Source organism: Palaemon carinicauda, chromosome 1, assembly GCF_036898095.1.
Source record: "Palaemon carinicauda isolate YSFRI2023 chromosome 1, ASM3689809v2, whole genome shotgun sequence".
Classification (NCBI taxonomy): Eukaryota; Metazoa; Arthropoda; class Malacostraca; order Decapoda; family Palaemonidae; genus Palaemon; species Palaemon carinicauda.
The window spans coordinates 251,895,336-251,915,406 of NC_090725.1; the positions used below are offsets into that span (position 1 = coordinate 251,895,336).

Sequence of the window (20,071 nt, forward strand, 5' to 3'; positions counted from 1 at the left end):
AGCGACCGAGTCACCTTCATTCAAATAAGGTTGTAAATACTGTAGGAAAATTAAAATTTACTGATGCACTTTATCGTTCAACTATGCGAAATAATTAATTACTACCGAAGTTGATAAATTTCAAATTATATTTTTACTGAAAAAACTTTAGTCAGTATATACGACCAGGATTCCCCGGTAATGACATGTTCTAGCCCCACCACTTCCCCTTCGAAGTAATAAAATCTTGAGGCAGCGCCATCATCATCCTCGCCAGAAGATATTGGCGTTGAATGAACCACCTACCTCGATAGTCCAAGCATGTCTCCTGCCTTCGCAGCCGAGGCGGTAACACTGATACTAAAAGATTTCCGCCATTCAGGATGTTCTGCGGAATTCGTGTTGACAAATAGGTTGCGTTCCCTCAGGCGTAAGGCGTCTTGATCTTTCTGGGGCATTTTGTGTACTCGTGACATTAGGACTTTGGCATTGGCGTCATATCACGGCCTTATCCTTTAACTGTGTCCTTTATAAGAAGCCAACTATATTTCTTATTCTTTATCGTATGCTTCTAAATCAACACACCCATCCAAATATAATTGTAGTGTAGTAATGACTTCCGGGGATGAAAATGGTATGACAGACTACGCATCTTGGGTCTTGATGCAGGAGGAACTAAAGCAGTGGACATTACGGTTTATGAGGTGTGACTGTTTACCGTTTGGACGTCTCCACGGACTCGAGCACGCCTCTGTCTGATGCAAGGAATGGAAGGTGCCGCTTTGTATTATAAACAGCTGTCATATTCCAATAGAATTATCCCCCGAATGTGGTCGCATCCCATTTTACCTCTGCATGGGATGGTTATGTTTCTCGTTCTAGCTGTTAGCTCGCTGTGAACAGCAATTTCGGTAGTGTTCAGTAAATATAATTTGCTGACTTAGTCTTTCAAATTTTTCAGAATTATGTGAGTGGCAGGAATTTGAATAAATGCCCTTACTGTTTTGACGGTAATGCGTACTTAAGAATAGTTTGTTGCTGCCTAAAAAACGTCCTTCCTGTAATTACAATGTAGATCAGGGCTGTGAATTATCTACGTATGAAAAAAAAAATTGCGTTTTCAGGTAAGCTCTCTCTCTCTCTCTCTCTCTCTCTCTCTCTCTCTCTCTCTCTCTCTCTCTCTCTCTCTCTCTCTCTCTAATATGTGTGTTCATTCACTTACATGAAATCGCATTATGTGGTTGTACAATTTTACTGGTGTATACGTAATTGATTATATGCGGTATGTAACTTTCGGCAAGTCTGTAATGAATAACGCGCCGTCCAGTCAGTTCATTACTCAAAGGTTACATACAACGGAAGTGATTCTCAACAAGGGTGAAATTTTGCACATTTTATTTCATTTTTCTTCGGTTACGTAAAATAAAGAGGAAAGACCGACAAAAATCCTTATCAGGAGAAATGTCGGGAAACGAATTCTGAACAAGATAACCTCGACATTTATGTCGTGCAGTTGCAGTGTTGGCGTTAATGACCGGAAGTGAAGAACTTGTTTTGAACGTTCAAAGCTATCTAAGGTACCTGTCACAGACAGGGATGAAAACATAGGGTATTAATACGAGTGCAAGTGTATGTTTCATAGAGATTATGAAATACGTAAGACTGATTGCAGGTTCAGATAGCTCTTGGAAAAGGAAAACGGAAAGTTGAATTTTGTATTGTTCTTTAAGTGCAAATCAGAATTAATCTTCACAGGTACTCGAATCAAGACGGATTTCCTCAGAGTAGGCTACATCTCACTCATATGATGGAACGTATGCCGTATGAAATAGTTTAGTTATTATATTTTTTTATTTATGTTAGCAACTATAACACTTTGCACCATATTCTATGATTATCGATGAAATGCAAAATTATTTAAGGTTAATTATTCAGGCGGGTGTTTAAATTAGGCAGATTTGTTCCCAGTATTATACCAGATGTAAAGCAGAATTTAGTTTTATTCTTAGAAGGTGCCAAAACTGGTCCTGTTTGTGGTTGCCATGCTAACAAAATTATAGATAGTTGCCTGCTAAGAAGAAGAAGAAAATAAAATATGCTCCTTCATAGAAACAGAAACTTTGTAGTAGGGCTCAAATCAACTTTCAATTATCTGTTTAAAAAAAATATATGTTATATAAATTTCTTTTCTAACTATTTTACCAAGATAAAATAGTAGTAGGTAGTAGGTTGGCTAGGGCACCAGTCACCCGTTGAGATACTACCGCTAGAGAGTTATGGGGTCCATTGACTGGTCAGACAGTACTACATTGGATCCTTCTCTCTGGTTACGGTTCACTTTCTCTTTGCCTACGCATACACAGAATAGTCTGGCATATTCTTTACATGTTCTCCTCTGTCCTCATACACCTGACAACACAGATTACCAAACAATTCTTCTTCACTCGAATTGCTCAGTGGCTACTTTCCTCTTGGTAAGAGTAGAAGAGACTCGTTAGCTATGGTAAGCAGCTCTTCTAGGAGAAGGACACTTCAGAATTAAAACATTGTTCTCTAGTCTTTGGTAGTGCCATAGCCTCTGTACCATGGTCTTCCACTGCCTTGGGTTAGAGTTCTCTTGCTTGAGGGTACACTCGGTCACACTATTCTATCTAATTTCTCTTCCTCTTGTTTTGTTAAAGTTTTTCTAGTTTATATACGAAATATTTATCTTGATGTTGTTACAATTCTTAAAATATTTGATTTTTCGTACTTTCCTTTCATCACTGGGCTATTTTCCCTGTTGGGGCCTCTGGGCTTATAGCATCCTGCTTTTCCAATTAGGGTTGTAGCTTAGCAAGTGATAATAATAATAATAATAATAATAATAATAATAATAATAATAATAATAATAATAATAATAAGTTATCACGGTAGGCTACTTTCATATTTTACATGCTTTTAGAATTTGTAGCACGGAATATTTTGATAAAATATTTATGAAAGTAAAGCAAACAGGTTCCTCTTTAAAATGGAAAGACATTTGATTAATATTTCTTAAAAAACGATAAAACTTTTTTAGCATGCTTACGGATCTCTTTAGTTTCAGTGATATTACCCCGTAAGTTTCTTTTTTATGTTCGTGTGACAAGTGTTCGAGAGGAATTATATTGTAAGGTTTCTCTGGATTGATAACTCAATTTGCACTATGGCCAGCTGTATAAAGATGTAATTACAATACTGCTAACGAAGGTGGAAGTATGCCTAGTCTTCGAGAGTTTAAGAATTATCTAATGTTATTAATGGTCCTATATATAGGCCTACAGCAAAATCTAAAAAAAGAGAAAATGTTATCGTCTGCATTCCCTATGTCGGGAACGCCATTTTGTATCCATTCAACAAATGCACTGTATTTAATGAGAAATGTAGATCCTGGAAATCTGTAGATCCGTAACAGAAAGTTGAATATCTTAGAAATTACAACCGCAACCATGTGATTTGTAGATAGTAAATTATTATTATTATTATTATTATTATTAATATTATTATTATTATTATTATTATTATTATTATTATTTGCTAAGCTACAACCCTAGTTGGAAAAGCAGAATGCTATAAGCCCAGGGGCCCCAACAGGGAAAATAGCCCAGCGAGGAAAGGAAACAAGGAAAAATTAAATATTTTAAGAAGAGTAACAAGATTGAAATAAATATGCCCTATATGAAATATGAAAACTTTAACAAAACAAGAAGAGAAATCACATAGAATATTGTGCCTGAGTGTACCCTCAAGCAAGAGAACTCTAACCCAAGACAGTGGAAGCCCATGGTACAGAGGCTATGTCACTACCCAAGACTAGAGAACAGTGAAGAGCTGCTCACCATAGCTAAAGTGTCTCTTCTACCCTTACCAAGAGGAAAGTAACCACTAAACAAATACAGTGCAGTAGTTAACCCCTTGAGCGAAGAAGAATTGTTTAGTAATCTCAGTGTTGTCAGGTGTATGAGGACAGAGGAGAATCTGTAAAGAATAGGTCAGACTATTCGGCGTATGTGTAGGCAAAGAGAAAGAACTGTAACCAGAGAGAAGGATCCAATGTAGTAATGTCTGGCCAGTCAAAAGACCCCATAGGCTAACTATGTGGCGGTAGTATTTCAACGGGCGGCTAAGTTAAGTTGTATTATGCGACTTCTAGCATTTGCTCCCTTGCAGGTAGCTTGAACATTAGGTATATGATAATAAACTGTTAAAGATTGTGTATGCAACACAACAGGTGAATGAATAGATAAATAATCCTAATGCTAACGCTTCAATACAATAAGTTTTTATTTGAATGTTTACAAGAATGGCAGTTATGTAGAATGTATTTCCATTAAAAGTGGATAAACCATCGAAAGCACAGTAAGCAAAACACTGGTTTCAACACTGTTGAAATGAAGGAAGGCTGAAAGCCCAAATAAGTACTGTACATAGCACAAGTAACAGTGGACTACCGTTCCAGAATACTATTCACCCAAATAACCTGGGCACTACCTTTCTTGGCCGTAACTGGTAGGTCATACAAGATGACTTGCTTATTTACCCTTGTCTGGCTAATGCAAGACACTACTAGAAAACCTTGGAAAGGACATCTCATGTTAATTGTGATCATTTCTATATACAGCAAAGTAGAACATCACTGAATGTGCTTTAAAAACAACACGAATACTCTGAAATGATTCGAAATATGTTAAATGTTACATCTGTTACTATCAATGATTTGTGCTTTGCTTTAGAATTGGTGGATGTCAATTAATTTACATTTACCATGAAATTATAAAGCGACTCAAGTAGAATAAAATAAAAAGTCAATATGTTTTTAAATTGGCTAATGTCATTTATAGGCTAGAAGATTCTGCAGTTTTTAATTGATCAATTGTTTTATGATATATATGTATGGATCAAACGTGTTTGAAGTAAGTAATCTACATGAAAAATCTCAGTACAACTTTCGGATAATGTTTGTCTCCTAACAACCTGATGCATTCAATGTTAATAAAAAAAAGTAAGGGGGCATAAAAGGATCGTGTTATTGAAATGTAGACTTGGGTTAAAGATACGTAGGTGGTAAGAGTTTATATATAGGGAGTATGTGAAATTCCTTGGTTGGTTCCCTAAGGTATAGGATGGCAGGAAGTGGAAATAAAACGCCCATTTAAGTGGTGGAATGGTGAAATGAAGTGTTTAGTTAAAAAAAAGAAGAGTATTTGAGATGCAGTGGAATGATAAATGGTCATCTTATAAAGGCGTACAGGAAGATGGATAGGTTATTCGAGAAGAAAGTGGCAGAGGAACAGAGGTCCGTTAATAAGCAAAGTGATCTCGGAATCAGAAATTTAAATGGAGAAAAACGATCCATAGTGTTTAGCAAATTTTTAAAATGTGAAATCAAATTGAGATACAGATCTGAATGACGTAAGAGTTGAAGTTATTACTGTAAGTTGAAGAAAGCTTGTCTGAGCAGTTGTTGAGGGCATAAAAAGACAATGATTTATTAAGTGGTTGAAGGACAGAAATGCGCCAAGCGTTGATAGAACTGCAAGTGAGGTGGTACAGTACAGTGATGAGTTGAGTGGGTGGTCATTGTTTATTAGGCATGTTTGAGTGTAGATTAAAAGGTTCTAAGTGATGGAATTAATAATATTGTACCGGGTATTAATGTTGATGAGAAGTGCACGATTTCTCCAGTGCACAAGTTTATAACTTTCATATTACTTTTACAGAAACACGAAGTGTTAAAAATTAAGCTTTATAAATAAATAAAACTGACGAAGTTACAAAGAAAATAGATTATGTTATCAATATTCTCTGCGGCCTTGGAAACCAACTTTAATTAGGCTCTATATTTGTTGATTGATTTATAATAATATATATATATATATATATATATATATATATATATATATATATATATATATATATATATATATATATATATATATATATATAATAGGGTGATTGAAAATGAATATGATAACGTGTCCCCTGACGGAAAAGACTATAACTGTTAAGGATAGTCTCCTTAGTTTGATGGGGGAAACTCTAGAGAAAAAGAGGGAAAAAAGACAAAGAAAAAAGTGGAGTCGGTTAAAAAATGAAAGTGCATGAGTGGAATACAAAACTGTAAAGTGCCAATCTAATTACAAATTAAGGAGCAAAAAGCTGACTACAATAAGAAAAAGATCCAGGAAGCAGCAAAAAACATGAATTTGTTATACCGTCTCCTTAATGTTGTAATTGGAAATGTAAATAAAAAAGCTACCAGATGGGTATAGCGACCAAGAATTGCTAATAAAGCTTTAGAATTCTTTAAAAATAAAATAGAAATTATATGTAGGTTATTTACAGATATTCCATATCAGATTGATGCTGAACTAAATCCATGAATAAGATTAACGAGATTTAATTATATAACAAAAGATGAAGTCACCAGGATTATCATTAATAGGGCAAAGAAAACAAACTGTGCGATTGATTCGATGCCAATATCCAAAGTAATTGGAGAATAAAACTTTTTAATCTTGCTGACATAATTACAAGAATAGTAAATACTTTTATTGATAATTGTAAGCTACCTAAATCTTAGGCAGTGGCTATAGTTACGCCAGTTCTTAGAATTGTTCTTGATTATCAGGAATTAAGTTCATACAGACCTATTTCAAATCTATCCTTTATTTGAAAAGTGCTAGAATGTGTAATTCTTGAACAACTAATTAGTCGCTTTGAAAGAATCAAAGTATTGCCAGACAACCAGTCAGCATTCAGAAAATTATATTCTACGGAGACAAGTGTTTGCTCTGTTGTAAATGATATGCTGCTTTTGATACAGTTGTGAGGGTTGCCTCAAGGAAGTGTACTATGCCGAATCTTATTTTGTATCTATAATATAGGTCTATCAAAAGTACCATAGAGACATAAAAGAAGTTTAAACTGCAGATGGTACACAATTTTACTTCTCCATAAATGACATTGACGATACCACTGAAACTTTAAACCCTGTTTTTATTAGTGTTAGGGAATGAAATGGATGCCAGTTAAACAATTAAAACTAAATGAAAATAAAAGGTGAGTCTATGGTGGTAGGGAAGAGAAACAACTTAAGAAACTTCGGTGACATCCGAATAAGTATTAATAAGAACCTGGTCCTGATATCTAGTACAGTTCGTGGCCTAGGGGTATCACTTGACAGTAATTTGTCTCTCAGTGCTCAAATAAATAATGTAGTAAGAATTGCGGGATATCACCTTAGAAGCATCGCTTTTGTATGGAAGTATCTGGATGAATATTATGTAAAGAAACTTGTGATTAGCTGTACCATTACCAGGATTGACTACTGTAACTATTTCTATAACAATCTGCCCAAAACTTAAAACAGAATACAAAACAAAATAAACATGGAAGCAAGATTGATAAAGTGTGTCTCTCTTCGAGAAAAGGTTACTCCTATACGAATTGAACTACTCTGGCTGTCTATTAAGGCTAAATTATGGATTAAGATATATACAATAACTCTTCTAGTTATCAGAGCTGGGTGCCCAAAATAGCTAAGAGAGTTGCTGCCCATCGTGCAGCCAACTACTCATGTCTACACGAGAATAGTTACAGATGGTTATTGGAGCCAAGATATGCCTCTGCTGTAGGTTCTAGAGTTTTCTCAAATATATGTCCCAATAAGTTCCCACTAGACGTCTGATTGCCCGAAGATATTAAAGTTTTCAAGAAGAAACGGAAGACTTTCTTGGGTTTTAAGTGCTTTGATGACATGGATTTGACAATTAATGCGGAAAATACTGTTTGATATTCAAAGTTCAAATTTATACAATACGCAAGAAGGTATACAACAAACAGATTTTGTAGATCGTGTAGAAAATGAGGATTTCCTGTGCGATAGGACCAGGAAAACAGTCCTTAAATAAGTAATATATATATATATATATATATATATATATATATATATATATATATATATATATATATATATATATATTCTTATGAAGCTGGTCTAGTATAGAGTAAATATATTATTCATGTATTTCATGTGTATTTAATAAATGTATAGCCAGCTTACATGGGGGGGGGGGGCATTCTCACTCATGTAGGTTTATGTAATTGTATGTAAATTACATAAGACTTTTGTCGTTCATTTAATGGTATTTTTCATTCAAGTCCGTATATGTAAATTTACGTTATTTTTAAGAATTGAATTTTTTTCACATATTTTGTTACAAAGTCTTATGTAACCTCGGTTAGGTATGCTGTATGACCCATACGAGGTTTGAGCATGAGGGCTTATGTAATTTTGATGTTTTCACAAGGTTAGAATATGCATGAAACTTCTCAAAATAGAGTTATTCTTCTCTTAATTGCTTCGAGGAGTAGGTGGGCGGAGTTAGCTGAGAAAGAATTGCCTCACAAGCAAGGTTTGTTCCCCTGTTCAAAATACTATGTTGGCAACTTCGCTGCTAGGCCTTGCCCCCTACGCCACTAGAAGGATCTAGAAGTTTTAAGTCATTATATATACACCCCCAGGAATGCATGAGCAGCAGGAGAGATCCAGCCTGTCCCTTTGAAAGAGCCAAGTTCGCTCTCTTTACTCTTAAGTGCATAAATTGTGTGCCCTCTCAAACGTGATTAACGATTCTTATCCAACATATATCGTGTGTAGCATGTTCAAACGTTGACGAATCCTTTGAATGATATTTCAAGTGTACTTGAAATAACATTATATCAAGTACTTGTTTATAAGAATTTTTTGCAACTGGCTCTATGAAGTGTATTTCTTTTTCTGTTTTTTGGCTTATCTGTTCAGTTACCTCATGTGATCCAAAAGACGTAAGTGTATCAGTTACTTTAATGTAAATTTCATTAAGGGTTTAATCATCAGAGTATTAAAGTGTTAACTATTTTCATTAATTATCAAAATTAAATATTTTCATAAATTAATTTCCAGTGAAGCAAGTGTTTGTATATATTTTTTTTTTAAAGAATCTTTCTTTTGTCATAGTCTAAGGTTTGTTCAGATTTAATATTTCGAGTAATTCAATTTTTATCTTAATTATTTTTGCATTAGTGTTGTAACTTTTTATAGAATATATTGATTTTTGTAAAATGTGTATTATTTCGATCACCCATATTTCTTCACAGTGCTTGCTCGTAATCCCTGACTAAGAATCAAAGTAAGAGGTTGCTTTTGAATAGTTCGAATTATATTATCACCCAGTTTTGTTTTGATTAGTACGTAAGATACCTTTGGATATTCAATGTTTGTATACATTGCTCTCTGGGAGTTATATAATTTTCTCAGAGCTTTGGTACTAATTTTCAAGTATAACAGACTTGTGTAAAATTAAACAGGTGAGTTTGGAGCTCGGGAGTTTATGTAATTTGCCACCCGTAATAGTATATATATATATATATATATATATATATATATATATATATATATATATATATATATATATATATATATATAATCATCATCATCATCTCCTCCTACGCTTATTGACGCCAAGAGCCTCGGTTAGATTTCCTCAGTCGTCTCTATCTTGAGCTGTTAATTCAATACTTCTCCATTCATCATCTCCTACTTTGCACTTCATAGTCCTTAGCCATGTAGGCCTAGGTCTTCCAATTCTTCTAGTGCCTTGTGGAGCCCTGCTGAACGTTTGGTGAAATAATCTTGCTAATATATATATATATATATATATATATATATATATATATATACACACACACATATATATATATATATATATATATATATATATATATATATTATTATTATTATTATTATTATTACTTACTAAGCTACAACCCTAGTTGGAAAAGCAGTATGCTATAAGCCCAGGGGCTCCAACAGGGAAAATAGCTCAGTGCGGAAAGGAAAAAAGGAAAATAAAATATTCTGAGAAGAGTAACAACAATAAATATCTCCTATATAAACTATAAAAACTTTAACAAAACAAGAGGAAGAGAAATAAGATAGGAGAGTGTGCTCGAGTGTACCCTCAAGCAAGAGAACTCTAACCCAAGACAGTGAAAGGCCATGGTACAGAGGCTATGGCACTACCCAAGACTAGAGAACAGTGGTTTGATTTTGGAGTGTCCTTCTCCTAGAAGAGCTGCTTACCATAGCTAAAGAGTCTCTTCTACCCTTACCAAGAGGAAAGTGGCACTGAACAATATATATATTTATATATATACATATACATATATATAAATCATATATACATACATACACACACACACACACACACACACACACACATATATATATATATATATATATATATATATATATATATATATATATATATATATATGTATAGATATATATGTGTGTGTGTTGTGTGTGTGTGTACTGCATGTGTGTGCATTATTTTACGAAATAAGCATATATTTATCTATGGGGACTTTAATGATGATCTGCTAAAGACTGAGAATAAAATGTCTAAACTAATTAAAAAACTAAATTTCGATCAGATAGTAAACAAACCTACTAGAGTTACTCCTACATCAGCTTCTTTAATTGATCTCGTAATAACAAATGCTAAACTTATGATAACAAAAATTGATATTATACCAAGCTTGGTGGCAGACCACGAGACAATCTTAACTCATCTGAATATTCGTAAGCCAAAAAAGAAACCTGTTTTAAAAACTTTTAGATGTTTGCAAAATTATTCTCCAGACTTTCTTTGTAACCTCCTCATGAATAACGTAAATATATTAAATGGTATTTTAAATACTGACAATGTAAACAAACAACCAAGTTGGAACTTTAAACGACGTCTTTACAGCTTGTCTAAACATTTGTGCTCCGGTTGTAACGAAAGAAATCGTTCGTCCCCCTGCGCCCTTGATAACAGATGAAATAAAGCGAGACATGAAAGAAAGAGACAGACTGAAAAGTGAGTTAAAAAATCAAACTTTTAACATCCTTCTGAGAGAAAAACATAAAGACCTGAAGAAGAGAGTAAACTCAAAGTTAGCGGCAAGCCGTAAGCAGTTTTACAAAAGCGAATATCTGAAAGCTAAAGGCAATGTCTCTGCTACTTGGAAAATAACAAAAAATATGTTATTTAATGGTCATCAAACAGAGAAGAGCTCTATGCTATTGCCAGCAGTAACTGATGTACACTCTAAGGCTGAAAAATTAAATGATTTTTTCGCTGAGGTCGGGAAAAAAACTTTCGAAAAAACCCAAGAGGAAATTAGGAAATATAATATCTCTACTGAAACAGTACGTAATATTCCAGTTAGAGAATTAGATAGTTTTAAGCCTACTCCTGTTGATTGTAATACTGTCATATTAATTATAAAAAATCTTAAAAACACAAATGCTTTTGGATCTGACGGGATTAGCTTGCGTTTCATTAGGGATGGGTTATATATTATTGCATTCTACCTTACAGTTATAATTAACACATCCATAGCCACTAAACAGTATCCGGACTTATGGAAAAATCCCCACGTAATTCCTGTTTTTAAGAGTGGTGATATGGAAAACGTCTCCAATTATCGTCCTATATCTTTGCTACCAGTATTGTCAAAAGTTCTGGAAAAAATAATTGTTATTCAATTAACTGATTTTTTAGAGACAAATGGTCTAATCTCACAAAGTCAACACGGCTTCAGGCCAAAATTATCAACTGAAACGGCTCTATTAAAAGTACCAGATAAGATTTATAATAACATGGATAATAAGAAAGTCTCACTACTCCTTTTACTTGACCTCTCAAAAGCCTTCGATGGCGTGAACCATACTATATTATTTGACAAATGTACATCACTAAGTATAGATCCACTTTGGTTTATGAATTACCTACATAACAGATCCCAGTCAGTTAAAATGGGTCAAACTGTGTCGTCCCAAAAAAACTGTAGAGTTTGGTGTGCCCCAGGGCTCTATTCTTGGCCCAATACTCTTTGCAATTTATGTCAATGATCTGGTCAAATCACTACCCGGCTGTTTTGTCATCCAATATGCCGACGACACCCAGATCTTAATTGAAGGAAATGTAAGTGAAATAGACGAACTAATTCATAGGGCAAAATGCACACTAAAGAAGGCCAAATACTACTTCTTAACTAATGGTTTGCTTCTTAATGAGAAAAAAACACAATTAATTTTTATAGGTTCCCGACAATATATATCAGAAATTGGAGATAATGTACAAATAGATTTTAATGGAAATATGATTAAACCCATGAAAGCTGTAAAAAATCTAGGGGTGTATTTTGACAGATATATGACGTTTGAAACGCATATAGATGAAATTTATAAGAAAGTGATGGGCACTTTAATTTATTTGAATAGAGTAAAAGACTCATTTGATTCCTCTACGCGTAAAATAGTTGTTCAGTCGCTGGCTATGAGTATAATCAACTACTGTTTAAGAATTTGGGGAGTAACTGGCTCTACACAAATGAAAAGGGTTCAAAAACTTCAAAACTTTGCCGCCCGAGTGGCTGTTGGTAATGTAAAAAAACATGACCACATATCCCCTTACCTCAAAAAATTAGAATGGTTAAAGATAAAAGACAAATATACCATAGATGTCTGTAATTTGGTATTCAAAATAATACGTAAAATAACTCCTGAATGGTTATACGATTTTCCAACAGTATACGCAGTTAATGGGGTTTCTACTCGACAACAGGAAAATCTATATGTAGAAAGGGCGAAAACAGAGATAGGCTCCCGCCAGTTTAGAGTTCGAGGCCCAGCATTATACAATAAAGTACCTGGCACAATTAAACAAAAATCCTCTCTCGCTGCTTTTAATGTAAACTTAAAGAAACTAATTTTAAATGGTCCCGATTAATGTAAGAATGTTATGCTTAATTGCCTTGTTAAAAGTGCTTTTAAAGGCACTACTGTACTTCTATAGATGTTGGAATTAGTTTTAGATAATATTTATGGATAAGATGGCTTTTATTTACAAATTAAGATTTCCTTATAATCTAGTATGCATATTTGATTACTATGTGTTATTTTAATATGATTTGTACATGACTTGTTTTTAACACAACTTATGTGGTCTATGACAATGTATTTCATTATTCGGCAAGAGTAATTTTTACTCACTATATTCTAAGTAAATACTTTCTGATTTCATGATATTCTTTTATTACTGATGAATTATTTAAATTACAAAGTTTTAGCCGATTTGTTGATTCTTATAACTTTTGTGTCTAAAATAAATATTTGAACTATTTGTAAGATGACTTTACTAATTGTAGCCTTATATTTTATGAATACCCAATGTAAATATTGGAAATAAAGAATTATTATTATTATTATTATTATTACTCTCTCTCTCTCTCTCTCTCTCTCTCTCTCTCTCTCTCTCTCTCTCTCTCTCTCTCTCTCTCTCTCTCTCTCTCTCTCTCTCTCTCTCTCTCTATATATATATATATATATAGATAGATATATTGTGTACGTCCACGCGCATGCTACTTCAATTTGCTTCATTGTACCCACGGTCCAGATATCACGGTCCAGATATACATCAAAGACGGAAGAAAATACGATGATCAAAATTTACGAAAACGTTTGGTAGAAGTTGAATGACATAATGTTCGCCTGTGTGTAGGAGTAAAGTCAAGTTTTGGTTTAGATTATTACGTTGTTAATTAATATTTTGTTGTTGTTGGAAATTTACCATGTATTGTTTATAGTTGATTATTCTAATATATTCAGCCATTCTTACCTTGATTTTATTAGCGTCTTATAATGTTGTTCATGACTTTGAGTGACTAGAATCGGACGCTGCCAAACCTTGTTTACAAACTGTGGACTTCAGATGTTAAGGCTTAAGGTTTATATGATTCCGTATTTATACTAAAGTAAGTAATAAGAATTTGTTCGCTTTGATATTTACAAATTCCTTAAAACTACTACCGGTAATTTACTATTCCAGCTAAACCAGATTGAGTAAAGAAGGAAACAAAAAAAGCTGTTATCCCCCATATTCTCAGAGTAGGAAAGAAGTTAAGGTAAAGTTTCTTTGTATTACAGATTCTGATTTCGGACAGAAAATATATGTTTTGCTGTAGTAAATAACGTGATTTAACCGAATTTGACCTTCATTTCAACCACAAACGAACAGAACAACCAATTCTACTAACTTTAAGTTGCCGAACTGGTTGCTGTTGTTACGGATGAAATGAAGGTGAAAACCGGTTAAATCACGTTATTCTTTACAGGAAAGCATATATTTTCTGTTAAAATGTTTAAATATAATCACTATTGTTATATATGTTGTATTAAAATGTTTAAATATAATGACTTGTTTAACAGTCACTTCACTCACGTATGTACTGAGAACGATAACATGAGAAACGTTACCAATGTTACACAGTGTTACCAACGTTGGCTGGGATTGCTAACGTTGCCAAGTTTATGGTAATATTACCATGTGTATTTTAAAGGACTTTTCCATATTTTTGTACTATAAAAAGTACAAAAAGGTACAGAACCTAACAAACCTAACTAACCTAACCTAATAGTTCCCAGGTCACAAACCTCACGTATTTACTGAGAACGGTAAAATTAGCCACGTTACGAATGCTACGCAGCGTTACCAACGATACGGTGATATTACTAGCGATAGTAATGATAGATATTACCATGTGTATTTTAAATAATTTTTCCATATACACTTTACACAATATATAAAAAGTACAAAAAGGGTACAGAACCTAACAAACCCACCTAACCTAACCTAGGAGTTCCCAGGTCACAAACCTCACGTATGTACTACGAACGATAAAATTAGCAACGTTACCAATGATACACAGTATTAACAACGTTACAAAGGCATTGCTAACGATAGCAATGCTACGGTAATATTATCATGTGTATTTTAAAGAATTGTTCCATATAGACTTCACACAATATATAAAAAGGTACAAAAAGGGTACAGAACCTAACAAACCAACCTAACCTAACCTAGAAGTTAACAGGTCACAAACCCAATATGATGACTTGATGAATGACTTACCTTTATAACCCGGATGGGGAAACTTGTGGATCTTCCAGGGGGGTAGGCGACTTTTTCCCAAAAATGTACCTTTATAAGCAGTAACAGGATAACCACACTGACGTTTCTTTTTGGTTTTAGATATCTTGGTTTGGGTATTACAGTAAAATACTTGAATGTCTTTGCTGTAAGATAGGAAGGAACGGCACATGGGTCACTGTAAACGTTGAGGTATTACATTGTGTGCTTTAAGGAAATTATCAACACAGGATGTCGGATCATAAAAATCACCGTGGAATTTAGCAAATGCTTTAAGTTATGGAATACTGCAGCCGTTACAAGTTTCTATAACTTCCTCCATCGCAAAATACGAAAAAATAAATCTCCCTTGAAATGACGGACACCTTACTAGGACAAAGGTTTCCAGGGAAAAGGATTTGGTGGAAGGGGTATGAATAGACCATTTACAAAGGAAGTGGGTAGGGAAATATTAACTGACAGCCCCCTTGTGCAAACTTTGAATACGTATGGGTTTGTGATTGGTTAACGGGAAAACAACGGAGTCTAGAGGGTAAACACGAATGAACTGGAATGGGAAACTTGTCCAGAGCAAGTATTTATGTGAAATTGGGGTGTGACAAGGTAATACAAAAGAAATAAAAGTAAAATAGGAAGTTAAAATGGAATGTATGATAAATAATATTTAATGGGAATATAAAATGAGGTGATTTTATAAGGTATTGGATAATAAAACGAGTAATTCTTGGGTCAAACGTAATATGTATACCAGGGTATTACATAACTAATCAAGTAATAGACTTGAACAGAGCTGGTAGAGATACGAATAGTTACATTTCACGTTTAGAGAAAAAGAAATCCTATTGGTGGACGAAAAGTCGCTGCGCAGGGAGGCGTGGTTTTTGCACAGAAGGTCGAAACCTGCTATGTACGAAGGCACGAATGGGAGCATCTGCAACCGGAAAGTAGAATAAGAAAAACTAAGTGAAAAACACTGCTAATGTTAGCATGTTACGCTAACATTTGATCTACATCAGACGTTGACAGCACTGGTTTCTGTATATTTTCATGAGACATAGTCTGCAACGGCGCCTCCAAAGTTTATCCAGTTACGTATACTGTTTTGTCTTTTCCTCCGATTATTATACATCCAAGAAGGTAATGTATAGAGAAGAAAAGGCTTGTTTTACGATTATATATCGATTCCCCAGTATGTTTTCCCCACCCAAAACCCTGAGTTCCCACTGGGGGTCCCCCATTATCGTAGGATATAGAGATATATGTATTTCTGAAACTATTCATTTGCAACGGGAACGAGTGTCATTTTCTAAGAGAGCGTAAATTTTTCTTTAAGAAAACGTAGTTTTTTTCCTAGGTTACATTTCCCTGTAATACAGTAAAATAATACCGAAGTTAAATGATGTACGAGGATAATGGGGCTGTATGTATGATAGCGGCCACCTGTATGTATCATAATGGCTCACTAAGAATACGGCAGTGTAAGGCGGTTCGCAGGGGTTCATTAGCCCCTCCCACCGTTAACGACTTGCAGGTTAGGTTCGGAGGGGAAGTCTAGGTTAATTGGCGTCTGATTTTTAGCTTGTAGAATGTAGGTCACGCCCTCCAAGTGCAGTCCTAGTATAGGTAACGTGTTGAGTAATTACACACCGACTTAAGTAAGACTAGGTACTTTTTGTTAGGCCATGTCTTTCATTTAGTAAAATGAGACTGAACCTTTTTGGGTAGGATGCATAAGAGGGCATTATTAGTCATAAGATGTCTTTGTAACTGGAAAAATACCAGATCCTTAGTTATTGGCATCAACATTTTTCAAAACTCCTGGAAATGCACCTGGAACACCACTTATTTTCTCTATAAGGATTAGGGTTACTTATGCAATTTTACCAGGCATTCTTGGGGAAGGGTTATAGCATCCCCCATAGGTAAAGACAAGGTATATTAGGTTAAGTTAGATGCTGAAATCCAGGTTTGTATTTATCTGTGTGTTTGTTTAACTTTTGAAATAGGGTTCGTTGCTATACAAATACAATCCATCGGTCTTAAATAGGAGTATGATTTAGGCTTAGGTTGAATGATTATTAAACTTTAAAGGAAGTAGTAGTAATAGCTGACTGGGGGAGGGTAAACCCTCAACAACTCAACAGTCAGCTCTGCTCTCACTTTCAATTTTGGCTGACAGCAGTACAGATGTAGTTCAAGTTATAGAATACAGTCAGCTCCCACTCTTCCCAAGGGTTAGGTAATAGAGACAGGCGCGGTTTCACGATTATTTGCTACTCTAGGGTGGGATAACTCTTAACCTAACAACTTACTGCCCATTGCCTATGCTAGAATAATTAACGCAGTACGTACTGCCTAATATTGTTTTTACTGTTCTTGGTTTCTATCTCAGTATAAGTAGATTGCAATTAAATGAAGACATCAGTGAGTGTAAAGTACATGTGCTCCTGTGTACACTTTGTACTGGACATAGTAAGGCTACAGTACAGTATGTAACACTACAGTAGTCGTTGCCCTGACCGGAACTATAATTGTTCACCAAACTAACCAACCGTACAATATTTAGGCTATTAAATAGATATTCTTTTGGTAAAGCTGGAAGGTAGCCAATTAAACATTTGATGCGAGGTGGCAACCCTACCCATATCTTGGGTAGGGGAGTGGCTAAGGGTACTAGCCACCTGTATGTACTGTATACTCACGGAGTGGTGAGCTAGTCACTTTATCTCTTTGGCTTGTATAGAGCGTTTGTCTCCTCTCTCTCCTCCTCAAGGTTGCCATAGACATTGACAAATGTAGTTTTTTCGCTCATTTTATGCTGACTTTCTCTTTTCCAGGTGTGAATGTGCTTCTTTATTGAAACTCCCAATGCGAATGTGCCCTGTTAGCGAGGGTCGTCCTTGCGGACCTTCATGTCGTCGGTGGAGACTGACCCACATTCTTTGTTTCCGACATGTAGGTGGTGTCGTTGAGAGCAGACTCGCCTTATGACGAGTGTAGGGTGTAGGGAGTGGTCTGCCACCAAGTGGAAGAAGTTTGGGCGATGTAGGAAGAAGAAGGCTAAGCACCATCACTCACACTCAGAGTCTAACTCGGAGACGGAAACGATTGCGAGTTTCCTCTTCTTCTTTGCGCTCTCCTACACCTCTTTCCAAAGCTCCTTCTCCACTGTTTTCCTCCGGGGAACGACCAAGTAGGGTAGAGTGCAGTGGAGAATTCTCTTTGGAGAGAGATCTTACGCCTGCGAAAGCTAGAACGCTCGCCCTGAAGCCGCACTCATGATTTTGACTTGCAGGTCTATCCAATAGACCGCCTGATTGTTGACGTCAAGTTACACCCTTGTCCTTGAACCCATTGCGATTCTGAATCACCCAGCGTAGTGTCTTGAGTCGACAACTACTGGTTGGCGCTCATTGAATTCGTATCCACCTCATGCTCTCTCTCTCTCCTCGGAGTCAAAGAGTTCCCAGGAGGGAATGTCGCTAGTCTCCTTCAGAACAGAGCAGATTCCATTCAGATCCTGAGTCTCCTGACATCTCAGAAGATAGGAGGATACCATCTAAACCCCCTCCACGTATCTCTAAGGGTTCACACCTCAGAGAAAGATTTTAGGGCTCACACCTCAGAGAAAGTAAAGATTTTTGGTCCATACCTAAGAATAAAGCTCCCTAGGTCCTAGAAAAGGATTCTCAAGCTTCCTGAGGAGTTTAAGACTTGGGATCCAAACCTGATCCTAGAAGTGGTACTGTGAGCATTCCCTCTCATTTTTTATCCCCTTTAAGGAGAGAGGAGCATGAAACGAACTGTACAGTATTTATCTTTCAACCCCTCCCTCCACCGGTCGGGTACAGTTTTGAAGAGGGAAAATTTTGCCTCCAACTGGACATGGATGGTTCTGACGGTGCCCTTCCTCTGCCTGCCGGACCAAGGTCACTGATACCGAGAAGGATAAGGCAGAGCCCAATTTTTCTGCAGGTGTTGGCCTGCATGAGCCAAGTGAATGGTCTCGGGGAGGCCCCTTGCTCTTGCCTAAAAGGAAGGAAAGCAGCCATTGACAGGGTGTGCTATGCACCTAGGGGCACCAGAGTACGTTCATGGTCAATTCTGGTCTCAGAAGCCCCAGATAAGATGCACAGGTCTCGACAAGGAAGAACTCTCAAGGTCAGGGAAGTCCGCCTGGTTGATTCCCCGAGCTTTTTCCCACTAGAGGAAGTATTACCTTACCCAAGATTCTTCCCCTTCACCCTTAACTTTTGGCCCCACAGGCTGTCACTGCCGACTGTCTGGCAGCACAGCATGTCATTTTTATGGTAACAGAAGCCATAATTATGAGGTGGTGGGAAACACTTTTGCATCTTTTGACCGGTCACTTGGTGGTGTTGATGAGCAACAACACCACCATAGTGGCATATATATACAACTAAGGCAGTACTGTTTCCCTGCAGCTTTTCTATCAGTAGAAATTCATGATTGGGCAGTGCTAAACTTGGTCACTCTTGACAGCCTTCTGTATTACAAGCAAGAAGAATATCATGGCTGACAAACTGAGCAGGAGGACACAAATCGTTGGGTCAGAATGGTCTTTGCATACTCAGATAGTGAACATGATCCTGACTTTGTGGGGTTCACCGACAGTTGACCTCACTAAATCGGAAACTTACGATATACTGCTCACCTGTGCCAGACTCATAGGCATTGTTTGATGACGCCTTCCAGCACCTCTGAGACAGCCTCGATTTCTATGCTTTTCCACCGAGTCCGGGCCACTCCCATCTCAACATGACTCTAGTATCCCCAAAATGGCCCTAAGTAGGATGGCACCCAAACCTCTAATACTGCAGCTTTGCCAACTAGCAGTAGAAATTCATGATTGGGCAGTGCTAGACTTTATCACTCTTGACAGCCCTCTTTATTACAGGCAAGGAGATCATCATGGCTGACAAACTGAGCTGGAGGACACAAATCTTGGGGTCAGAATGGTCTTTGTATACTCAGATAGTGAACATGATCCTGACATTTTGGGGTTCACCAACTATCCACCTGTTCAC

General features: G+C 36.0%; 1 protein-coding gene across 5 annotated transcripts in view; it reads left to right on the top strand.

The window, feature by feature from the left end:
* The window catches only part of MED24 (mediator complex subunit 24), a 349,247-nt gene that overhangs the window by 80,429 nt on the left and 248,747 nt on the right, over positions 1 to 20,071 (top strand). For 2 of the 5 annotated variants that reach the window (XM_068389039.1, XM_068389062.1), the window contains exon 1: positions 13,685 to 13,848. The exons of 1 other annotated variant lie outside the window; for it this stretch is intronic. The gene's annotated coding sequence lies outside the window, so the exon portion shown is untranslated. 2 more of the 5 variants (XM_068389044.1, XM_068389055.1) reach the window with 2 other exon arrangements.